Here is a 10,668-nt window from a genome sequence, read left to right on the forward strand (position 1 = left end):
CTTGAAGGGGAATGATCAAATGACAGAGCAGACTCAATGGGCTGAATGGTGTAACTCTGCTCCTGTGTTATATGGTCTTATGTTTCATCATTTATCCCTGATTGCTCATCCTCCTGTTCTTCACATTTGTGTATTCCAGTCCTGCCGAAGGGCTTCGACCTGAAACAGCGACTGTACTTCCCCCCGCCCCCACCCATAGTTGCTGCTTGGCCTCCAGCATTTTGTGTGTGTTGCTTGAATTTCCAGCATCTGCAGATTCTGTCTTGTTTGTAGAATACCTTGGAGTTATCTTTAATCCTAGTCATCAAGGCCTTCTCCTGCACCCTTCTTCACCCATAATTCCCTACTCAAGTTTTTTCATGGCTACCTAAGAACTTTCAAGAGCCCTGTCTGATCCCTGCTTCCTAAACCTTAAGAATGTTTCTTTCTTCCTGTTGAAGAATGTTTCACATCTCTACCTATGGTTTCTTCATCCTTCCCTGGCTCCAATGGGACAAACACACACACACACACACACACACACACACACACACACACACACACACACACACACACACACACACACACACTCACACACTCACACACACACACACTCTCACACACACTCACACATACACACACACACACACACACACACACACACACACCTCACATACACACACACTACACACACACACACACACACACACACACACACACACACACACACACACACACACACACACACACACACACACACACACACACACACACACACACAATCCATGGAAACAGTTGACAGTTTGAGCAGAGACCCTGGCCCAAAACATCAGCCGTTTCCCACTTGTTGCTTTGCCTTTCCAGTATCGGCAGATTTTCTCCTTTAGAAACCGTAAAGCAAAACAGAAGGTGCTTTATTCACACCGAGTCCCTGACTGCCATCCATTATTTACTGCACTGAATTCTCTGCAAATTTCCCCATTGTCATTTTCCACATCCCTTCCTAACCTCTTCAGCACTACATCCCCATTTCATCCCTGACCATCAATGTAGCCCCCTCCTCTCACTTTCCCTCCACGAACACCCACCTCCTCGGTTCCTACTCCTATACAGCATTAGTATCTCCAAACTCAAGCTCCTGTACTCTTGAAAACCCACGGGCCATCCACCCGTCTTCAAAAATATTCTTAAAACATACCAACCCAAATTTTTCCTGCTGAGAAGTAAAGGAACTGCAGATGTTAGAAATCTGGAGGTGGGGGTGGAACAGGACATTTACTTAGTATTCAGCAGGTTAGGCAGCAGCTGTGACGGGAGAAACGGATTTAATGTTTCATGTCAAAATCCATTAATCAGAACCAAAGTTCACTGACTGAAACGTTCATCCTCCCTGGTCAGTTCAGCATTTCCTGTTTCCATCATTTTCCACTCTTTATTCCTGCTAAACAGAAGATTAAGGCTTCTTCCACCCAGGTTCGTGATGTTTTGTTATTAAGTAAACCAGGTAACTGAACTAGGAATCTGGACAAAATGCTGGGTTCTTCGTAACAAATATAAAGCATTTCACACGGGTGGACGTGATCTCCGCTGCCAGAACATAATCTGTGACTACTGAGATTAAAACTGCTGTCACACACGGCACGGAGTTTGTAAACTTCTAACAAAACAAGAATATTCGGATAATGAGTCCTGACGAAGGGTCTCGGCCCGAAACGTCGACAGTGCTTCTCCTTATAGATGCTGCCTGGCCTGCTGTGTTCCACCAGCATTTTGTGTGTGTTGTTGTTTGAATTTCCAGCATCTGCAGATTTCCTCGTGTTTGATATTCGGATACTACTCAACATTCAAACCTGAATACAGCACCGCTGTTACAATTGAGATGCCGTAACAAGACATACTCGCACCTGCAGTATTTGCCTCCTCTATTACTAACCAGCGCTGCACAAATATCTGACATTGTCAATTGAGTTGTTCCTAAATTACTGTCCAACATCTCTCCGCCCTCACAGAGACAGACATTGCAAAGATGATTCAATGACCGAGGCATGTCACCCATCCCCGAACAGTCCTGCCATTCTCCATACAATAAACCATTGAATAACTCTCAGTCCTCTCCACGGGCTATTCTGGAAATGCCCAGCAGCTCCACGGAAGTTAAACACCTGTCAACTCCTTTGGCGACGTCCGCCCAGTTATTTCAGATTTGTAGCATTTGCAGTTAGCAATCTCTCTATAGCAAAACTAAACAGCAACTACTACATAGTTGTCCACGTTTTAGCAGCGAGAAGCGCATGTTAGATCAAAAGACTAAAACAGAACAATTCCTTAGCATCACCTACTACCTCGACTGGAATACATGTAAATTTGAAATGCGTATAAAAATCTGAAACATTAGACACAGAAGTTTGTCGACTGCAGTGAGGTAAATACGAAAATGTATGGAGAACCCAAATGGTTTGTTTTGCCATCGATATCGGATCAAAGCCACTTACCCTCGCGTCCTCTCGTTCACTTTGTGTTTACACCGACCACCAGCCCGCTGTAATTTCAAATTAGATCCTACCACTCTGCAAACTCGGGGGATGCCCAAGTCACGCTTTTGTATTCAAATTCATAGGGTCGCATGGAAGAGGATCAATTGTCTATTTAGATAGCAGAATTAATACTTTACTCATATATGCGAGGTCTCTGTATGTTTCATTTATTCAAAAAGGATGGCAGCGCAGTATTTTAATGGCTTCTACGCTCCCCTCGTTCAATGAGCTCTTCCAATATTGAAACTAAACAGCGCCGAGGCTCCGCCTCCCAGTCAGTTGCAACCTTGCAAAACATGTATTAAAATTCGGAAAGGTCCATTAAAACCACATTTATGAATATTGGACAAAGGGTCTAATACTGAATGATTTGAAAATCTATATGCAAAATAATTTGCATTAAATCGTGAGTATGCGAAGGTCGATTTGCAACATGTAATCTGTTTTTTTAAAAGTAAGCAGCATTTTACCATGGCAACAAGGAAGTGATTCTATGATAAACAGCCTGGGTGCCAAGAGACGTATATTAAATCGCTGAAAACAGAAAGGTTTACATTTCTAAAGCGCCTGTTCTGACCGCAGGATGTCACAAAACATTTTTCAATCCATTGATTGCATTCACTCCGGTTGTACAGAAAACTGCAGCTCCCATTCTCCCCATTGCACAAAGACTCTAGAAGGGGTGATACTGCAAATCTAAGTCACTGTATTTGCCCCAAAACCGTGACCAGAGACTTCGACCCGAGCATTGAACGTGGTGCTGTACCGACACGAATGATATTAGAAAGACGATCCTAGCAGACAAGGTGAAGGAGAATCCCAGGGCTTCTCCTTATCCTTTTGTTCAGAGCAAAATGACAGCAAGTGACAAAATTGGTCCTCTGGAAGATCAGAGGACCATCTATGAATGGAGTCAAAAGAGATGGAGGAGACTCTAAATGGATTTTTGTTTTGCATTTGTAGTTACTCAGGAGACTGAAACAGTCTATAAAAGTGAGGCAAATCAGGGTGGATAAATCCCCGGGGCCTGACAAGGTGTTCCCGCTGACCCAGTGGGAGGCAAGTGCAGAAATGGCAGGGGCCCTAGCAGAGATATTTAAAACTTCCTCAGCCACTGGTGAGGTGCCTGAGGATTGGAGGACAGCTAAAGTTGTTCAGTTGTTTAAAAAAGGCTCTAAGAACTAGACAGGAGATTATAGCCTGGAGGGTCTGACATCAGTAGTGGGCAAGTTATTGGAAGGTTTTCTAAGGTACAGGAAACAGAAGTATTTGGATAGACAGGGATAGTCAACATGGATTTGTGCATGGTAGGTCAAGTCTAACCCACCTTGTAGAGTTTTTCAAGGAAATTACCAGGAAAGTTGATGAAGGCGGGGCAGTGTGTTGTCTACACAAACCTCAGCAAAGCATTTGACAAGATCCTGCATGAGAGGTTCAGTCACTTGGCATCCGAGATGAAGTAGTAAATTGGATGAATCATTAACAAGAAATTCCTCAGATGCTGGAAATCCAAAGCAACACACACTCAAAATGCTGGAAGAACGCAGCAGGTCAGGCAGCATCTGTGGAAATGAACAGAGTTGATGTTTTGGGCTGAGACCCTTCTTCAGGACTGGAAAAGAACAAGGACGATGCCAGAAGGGGAAAAAGCACTGGTGAAGCCAGGTGGGTAGAAAAGATAAAGTGCTGGAGAGAAAAATCTGATAGGAGAGGAGAGTGGACCATGGGAGAAAGGGGAGGAGGTGATAGGCAGGTAAGAAAAGGCAGGAGGCCAGAGTGGGAAATAGAAGAGGGAAGGGGGAGGGAGAGATTTTTTTTAAACCAGGAGAGATCAATGCTTATGCCATCAGGTTGGAGGCTAGCCAGATGGAATGAGGTGTTGTTCCTCCACTCAGAGTGGCCTCATCATGACAAAATAGGAGGCAATGGACCAACATGTTGGAATAGGAATTAAAATGGTTGACCACCAGGAAACTCTGCTTTTGGAAATTTGCCAAAACAAAATTTCTCCAACCAGTGCTCCCAATGTGACCTTCTCTACGTTGGTGAAACCCATTGTAAATTGGGAGACCTCTTTGTCTAGTGCCTCCACCTGCCAAAATTCTATCAGATTCCTTTCTCTCCAGCCCTTTACCTTTTCTACCCAGCTGGCTTCACCTATCATCTTCCAGCTATCCTTCCCCTCCCCCACCTTTTTATTCTAGCTTCCAGTCCTGAAGAAGAATCTCAACCTTGAAACGGCAACTTTTATTCATTCCCATTGATTCTGCCTGTCTGTGAGTTCCTCCAGCATTTTCTGTGTGTAGCTTTGGATTAAACATTGGCTTTGTGGGAGGAGCTATCTATATCAATAATCTGAACCAGAACGGCATTTAATATCACTGGCATATGTTGTTTTCTTATAACCATACATTGCAATCCAGAAAAACATAAGATATATATAACTTTAAAAAATGAGTGCAAAAAGAGTGCAGAATAGAAGAAAACAATAGTGCACTGGTGTACTTGGGGACATTGGCAATTCAGAAATCCGATGGTGATGGAGAAGAAGCTGGGGAAAATGGATCAGTCATGATGAAGTGGCAGAACAGACTTGATGGGCCAAATGGCCTAATTCTGCTCCTGTATCTTATGGTGTATGTGCGTTTTCAAGCTCCTGTATCTGAGTAGCAATGAGTGGAGAGCATGTCCTGGTGATATTGTGTCTGGATCATATCAGGGTGGCAGCTGAATGATAATGTGGTAAACTGGATCAGCAACTTTTCAGATCTCACCAAGACTGGGGCCGTGGTGGAAAGCAAAGAAGACTATCAGTACTGCAGAGGGATCTGGACCAGCTGGAAGAATAGGCTGAAAGCAGCATATGGAATTTAATGCAGACAGGTGTGAGCTGTTGCTCTTTGGGAAGACAAATCAGGGTAGGCTTTATACAGGGAGTGGTAGGTAGAGCACTAAATGCAGTAGAACTGAGGGATCTGGGAATACCAATCCACAATTCCTTGAAAGTGACTTCATAAAGAGCTTTTGACACATTGGCTTTCATAAATCAATGTATTAAATTTAGAGTGAGATGTTATGTTGATATTGTACAAGACTTTGGTGAGCCCCAAATTAGAGTATTGTGTGCAGTTTTGGTAATCTACCCACAGGACAGATGTCAATTAGATTTAAAAAGTACATAGAAAATTTACAAGGATGTGACCTTGTCTTGAGGGCCAGAGTTATAGGGAAAGGTTGAATAGGCTAGAACTTTATCCCTGAAGCATAGAAGAATGAGGGGAGATTTGATAGAGTTATAAAAATTGTGCCAAGAGGCCTTGACAAGGATGGTTAGGACCGAAATGCTTGAGTCTCTGAGGCAAGGATCGAGACACTATCAAACTAGATTGGGAACTGAGCACAAAACAAACACTAGAGGACATCTCTAGTTAGGCTGTGATTGAGCACAGAGGCTTCATTCAGGAGCTCATTAAATACTGAATTCTTGACTGCAAAGCATGATTGCCAATTGGTGGGATGGTCGTGCACTGGCTATCCATACGCTGGAGTGTTAGAGCATCGAAACCCTGGCAGCTGGGAGGTTGGGTGAATCTCATAACAGGATGGTTGTGGCCAATCTCTGACTGCCTTGGGTCTTTGTAGTGTCCATCTTGAGGTTGCCACTGGAGATGAAACCAAAATAAAAATGAAATGGTCATTGCGTGAAATTCAGACTTCACCAGCCTGACAGTCCATTTTCTAGAAGCCACTTTAAAATGTCCCTGTCATGAGTGACGTGATCCCCTATGCACTTTGAGATTAGGATAGCTCCAAGTAGTTGAAGGCATACTCATGGAGAGTATCCCAGTGAATGTCATTGATAAAGGCCTGAACAACTGCTGGAGCATTCACAAGCCTGAAAGGCGTAACTGGGTACCCGTGCTGCCCTGTTGGCGTTGAATGCAATCTTCCACTCATCACCTTCCTGTATACAGATCAGATTGTACACTCTGCAGGTCTAGGCCCTTGGAGAACCTGAAGGCAGTATTCCTATCTTCAATGGAAAGGGGTAATGATTCTTGGCTATTACGTGATTTAATCCCTTATATGGCCACAGGCTCCCATCCTTTTTGTATGAGGAAGTCTGCACTAGCTGCTGAGGTGGACCCGGCAACAGCCTCCACTTTCTGGGCCTGAGAGTGTGTATAATGGACCCGCAGAGGACGTACAGAAGATCTACAGCACAGTCGGTGGTGGAAGGGTCGATGCCTTTCCCGTGCTGAAAGCCTCATCCAAGTCCTTGTATAGGAAAGGAACTACAACCGGTCTGGGCGCGGCAAGTTCTTCCGAACCCTCCTTCAGGGGGACTACCGAGGCTTCTTAGGTGGCAGAGGTGGTTCGACTGTCCGCCGAGTGTCCTCCCCAGGTACACTGGACTCCTTATCCTCAGGTGAAAGTTCCCGTGCGGTGCCGACTAGACAGGGTCGGGACTCGCACAGTCCCGACTAGACAGGAGCGGGACTCGCACGGTCCCGACTAGACAGGAGCGGGACTCGCACGGTCCCGACTAGACAGGATCGGGACTCGCACGGTCCCGACTAGACAGGATCGGGACTCGCACGGTCCCGACTAGACAGGATCGGGACTCGCACGGTCCCGACTAGACAGGAGCGGGACTCGCACAGTCCCGACTAGACAGGGTCAGCTTTGAGGGCAGAACGAGGCCTCCAGAAGGTTTCAGATTACAGTACCTCGCACTGAAAGCTTCCCCCTTGTTGATCGTTGAGAGTCTGGAGTCAGAACACTATGCCACAAGCATAACCTCTTACGATGACCAATGATTCTCCCCGCCCTCCAGTCCACGGATGGGTTATGCTGAGACAGCCGAGGGTACTTGATGATCAGGGCGATGAGTGAAGAGTCGATAATGTAGAAACTAAAGTCTTCCACATGATCCCCTAACCTCATTGGCAATTCCACGGTCTGTCAGGAGGACCAGCTGGCTCCGGTGGGGTGCTAAAACACCTTTCGCCTGAAGGCGTTGAGTTCCTCCGAATCAGAGGAAATCTCCGACCTTCTGGACCAGAAGGGCCAGTGCACTTCTAGTCAGAGTAGAGATAAAGAAGGCCACCTTTGCGCTCAGAAAGGAACCAGGACGGCTGGGCTTGAACACTAACGAACCTTGGATGAGGAAGCCGCGGTAAGAACCCGGGTCACCACGGAATCTCTGCGGCCTTGGAAGATGTACTGGCTCTGCAGAGCGACCGACTAGCTTTCGCGGGGGACTCTGGCCTCCTCCTTGTGAAAGCTGATGAACGACGACATAGAGGTCCTGAATCTCCAGGCTTTTTCTCGAGGTCATCTCGCCGTGACTGGCGACAGCGGACGGAAGACTGATGGCCCGCTGGGTCCATGTTGGTTTAACCATACTGTGATGAGAGACCTTGCCAAAGATGGTTGGGACCCAAATGCCGAGGTAAGGATCGAGACACGGTATAAAGCTGGAACGCGAACTGAGCGCAAACAAAACACCAGACCTCGGTTCCAGTTGAACTATGATTGAGCATTGAGGCGCCTGTCAGGTGCCCTTTAAATACTGAATCCTTGGCGCCAAAACATGATTGCCAACTAGCGGGGCAGTTCTGAATCCTTAAAGAATTCGCGCCTGCTGCTCCTTTCTCCGGAGAGTTAGAAGGTGGCTAAATTCCGGGAGCTCTTTGCGGTTAGATAGTTCTCGTAATAGAGAAAGGATAAATGCAAGCGGGTTGGAGGAATCTAGAACTAGAGCTCGTGGGTTCAGGGAGAAAGGTGAAATGTTTAAAGTGGGAAGTTCCTCACTCAGAGGGTGGTAAGAGTGTGAAACAAGATGCCAGCGGAAGTGGTGAGTGCGGGGTCAACCTCAACATTTAAGATAAATTTGGATAGGTACATGGATGGGAGGGGTATGAGGACTATGGTCCACATGCAAGTCAATGGGACCAGGCAGATTAATAGTTCGGAACTGGCTAGTTATGCGGTAAGGCTTGGTTCTGCGCAGTGGTGTTCTAAAGTGTAAAACAAAACCGGGCTGGAATATTCCATTCTACAGAATTAGCTCTGCCCACTGTCTCAGAATCAGAATCAGGTTTATTATCACCGGCATGTATTGTGAAATTTGTTAACTTAGCAGCAGCAGTTCAATGCAATGCATAATCTAGAAGAAAAAAGTAAAAATAAATAAGTAAATCAATTACAGTATACCTATATTGAATAGATTAAAAATCGCGCAAAACAGAAATAATACATATTAATAAAAGTGAGGTAGTGTCCATGGGTTCAATATCCGTTTAGGAATCGGATGGCAGAGGAGAAGAAACTGTTCCTGAATTGCTGAGTGTGTGCCTTCAGGCTTCTGTACCTCCTACCTGATGGTAACAGTGAGAAAAGGGCATGCCCTGGGAGCTGGAGGTCCTTAATAATGGACGCTGCCTTTCTGAGTCACCGCTCCCTGAAGATGTCCTGGGTACTTTGTAGGCTAGTACCCAAGATGGAGCCGACTAAATTTACAACCCTCAGCAGCTTCTTTCGGTCCTGTGCAGTAGCCCCCCCCCCCCCCCCCCCATACCAGACAGTGATGCAACCTGTCAGAATGCTCTCCGTGGTACAACTATAGAAGTTTTTGCAACAACAACACACAAAATGCTGGTGGAACACAGCAGGTCAGGCAGCATCTATAAGGAGAAGCACTGTTGACGTTTCGGGCCGAGACCCTTCGTCAGGACTAACCGAAAGGAAAGATAGTAAGAGATTTGAAAGTAGTGGGGAGAGGGGGAAATGTGAAATGTTAGGAGAAGACCGGAGGGGGTGGGGTGAAGCTGAGAGCTGGAAAGGTGATTGGCGAAAGTGATACAGAGCTGGAGAAGGGAAAGGATCATAGGACGGGAGACCTAGGGAGAAAGAAAGGGGGGGGGGAGCACCAGAGGGAGATGGAGAACAGGCAAACAGCTAAATATGTCAGGGATGGGGTAAGAAGGGGAGGAGGGGCATTAACGGAAGTTAGAGAAGTCAATATTCATGCCATCAGGTTGGAGGCTACCCAGCCGGTATATAAGGTGTTGTTTCTCCAACCTGAGTGTGTATTCATCTTGACAATAGAGGAGGCCATGGATAGACATATCAGAATGGGAATGGGACGTGGAATTAAAATGTGTGGCCACTGGGAGATCCTGGTTTCTCTGGCGGACAGAGCGTAGGTGTTCAGCGAAACGGTCTCCCAGTCTGCGTCGGGTCTCACCAATATATAAAAGGCCACACCGAGAGCACTGGACGCAGTATACCACAGCAGCCGACTCACAGGTGAAGTGTCGCCTCACCTGGAAGGACTGTCTGGGGCCCTGAATAGTGGTGAGGGAGGAAGTGTAAGGGCAGGTGTAGCACTTGTTCCGTTTATAAGGATAAGTGCCAGGAGGGAGATCGGTGGGAAGGGATGGGGGGAACTAGTGGACAAGGGAGTTGCGTAGGGAGCGATCCCTGTGAAAAGCAGCAAGGGAGAGGAGGGAAAAATGTGTTTGGTAGTGGGATCCCGTTGGAGGTGGCGGAAGTTACGGAGAATTATACGTTGGACCTGGAGGCTGGTGGGGTGGTAGGTAAGGACAAGGGGAACCCTATCCCGAGTGGGGTGGCGGGTGGATGGGGTGAGGGCAGATGTGCGGGAAATGGGAGAGATGCGTTTGAGAGCAGAGTTGATGGTGGACGAAGGGAAGCCCCTTTGTTTAAAAAAGGAAGACATCTCCTTCGTCCTGGAATGAAAAGCCTCATCCTGAGAGCAGATGCGGCGGAGACGGAGGAATTGTGAGAAGGGGATAGCATTTTTGCAAGAGACAGGGTGGGAAGAGGAATAGTCCAGGTATCTGTGAGAGTCTGTAGGCTTATAGTAGATATCAGTAGATAGGCCGTCTTCAGAGATGGAAACAGAAAGATCAAGAAAGGGGAGGGAGGTGTCGGAAATGGACCAGGTAAATTTGAGTGCAGGGTGAAAGTTGGAGACAAAGTTAATGAAGTCAACAAGCTCAGCATGCGTGCAGGAGGCAGCACCAATGCAGTCGTCGATGTAGCGAAGGAAAAGAGGGGGACAGATACCCGTATAGGCTTGGAACATGGACTGTTCCACAAAGCCAACAAAATGGCAGGCATAGCT

General features: G+C 46.6%; 1 protein-coding gene across 2 annotated transcripts in view; it reads right to left on the reverse strand.

Moving 5' to 3' along the window:
• LOC140717106 (T-complex protein 11-like protein 1) overlaps positions 1 to 2,570 on the reverse strand; it is a 57,045-nt gene extending 54,475 nt beyond the window's left edge. For both annotated transcript variants that reach the window (XM_073030334.1, XM_073030333.1), the window contains exon 1: positions 2,472 to 2,570. The gene's annotated coding sequence lies outside the window, so the exon portion shown is untranslated. The remainder of the gene's footprint in view (positions 1 to 2,471) is intronic.
• Between the last annotated feature and the right edge of the window lie 8,098 nt (positions 2,571 to 10,668).

The sequence above is a fragment of the Hemitrygon akajei genome, chromosome 27 (assembly GCF_048418815.1).
Source record: "Hemitrygon akajei chromosome 27, sHemAka1.3, whole genome shotgun sequence".
NCBI lineage: Eukaryota > Metazoa > Chordata > Chondrichthyes > Myliobatiformes > Dasyatidae > Hemitrygon > Hemitrygon akajei.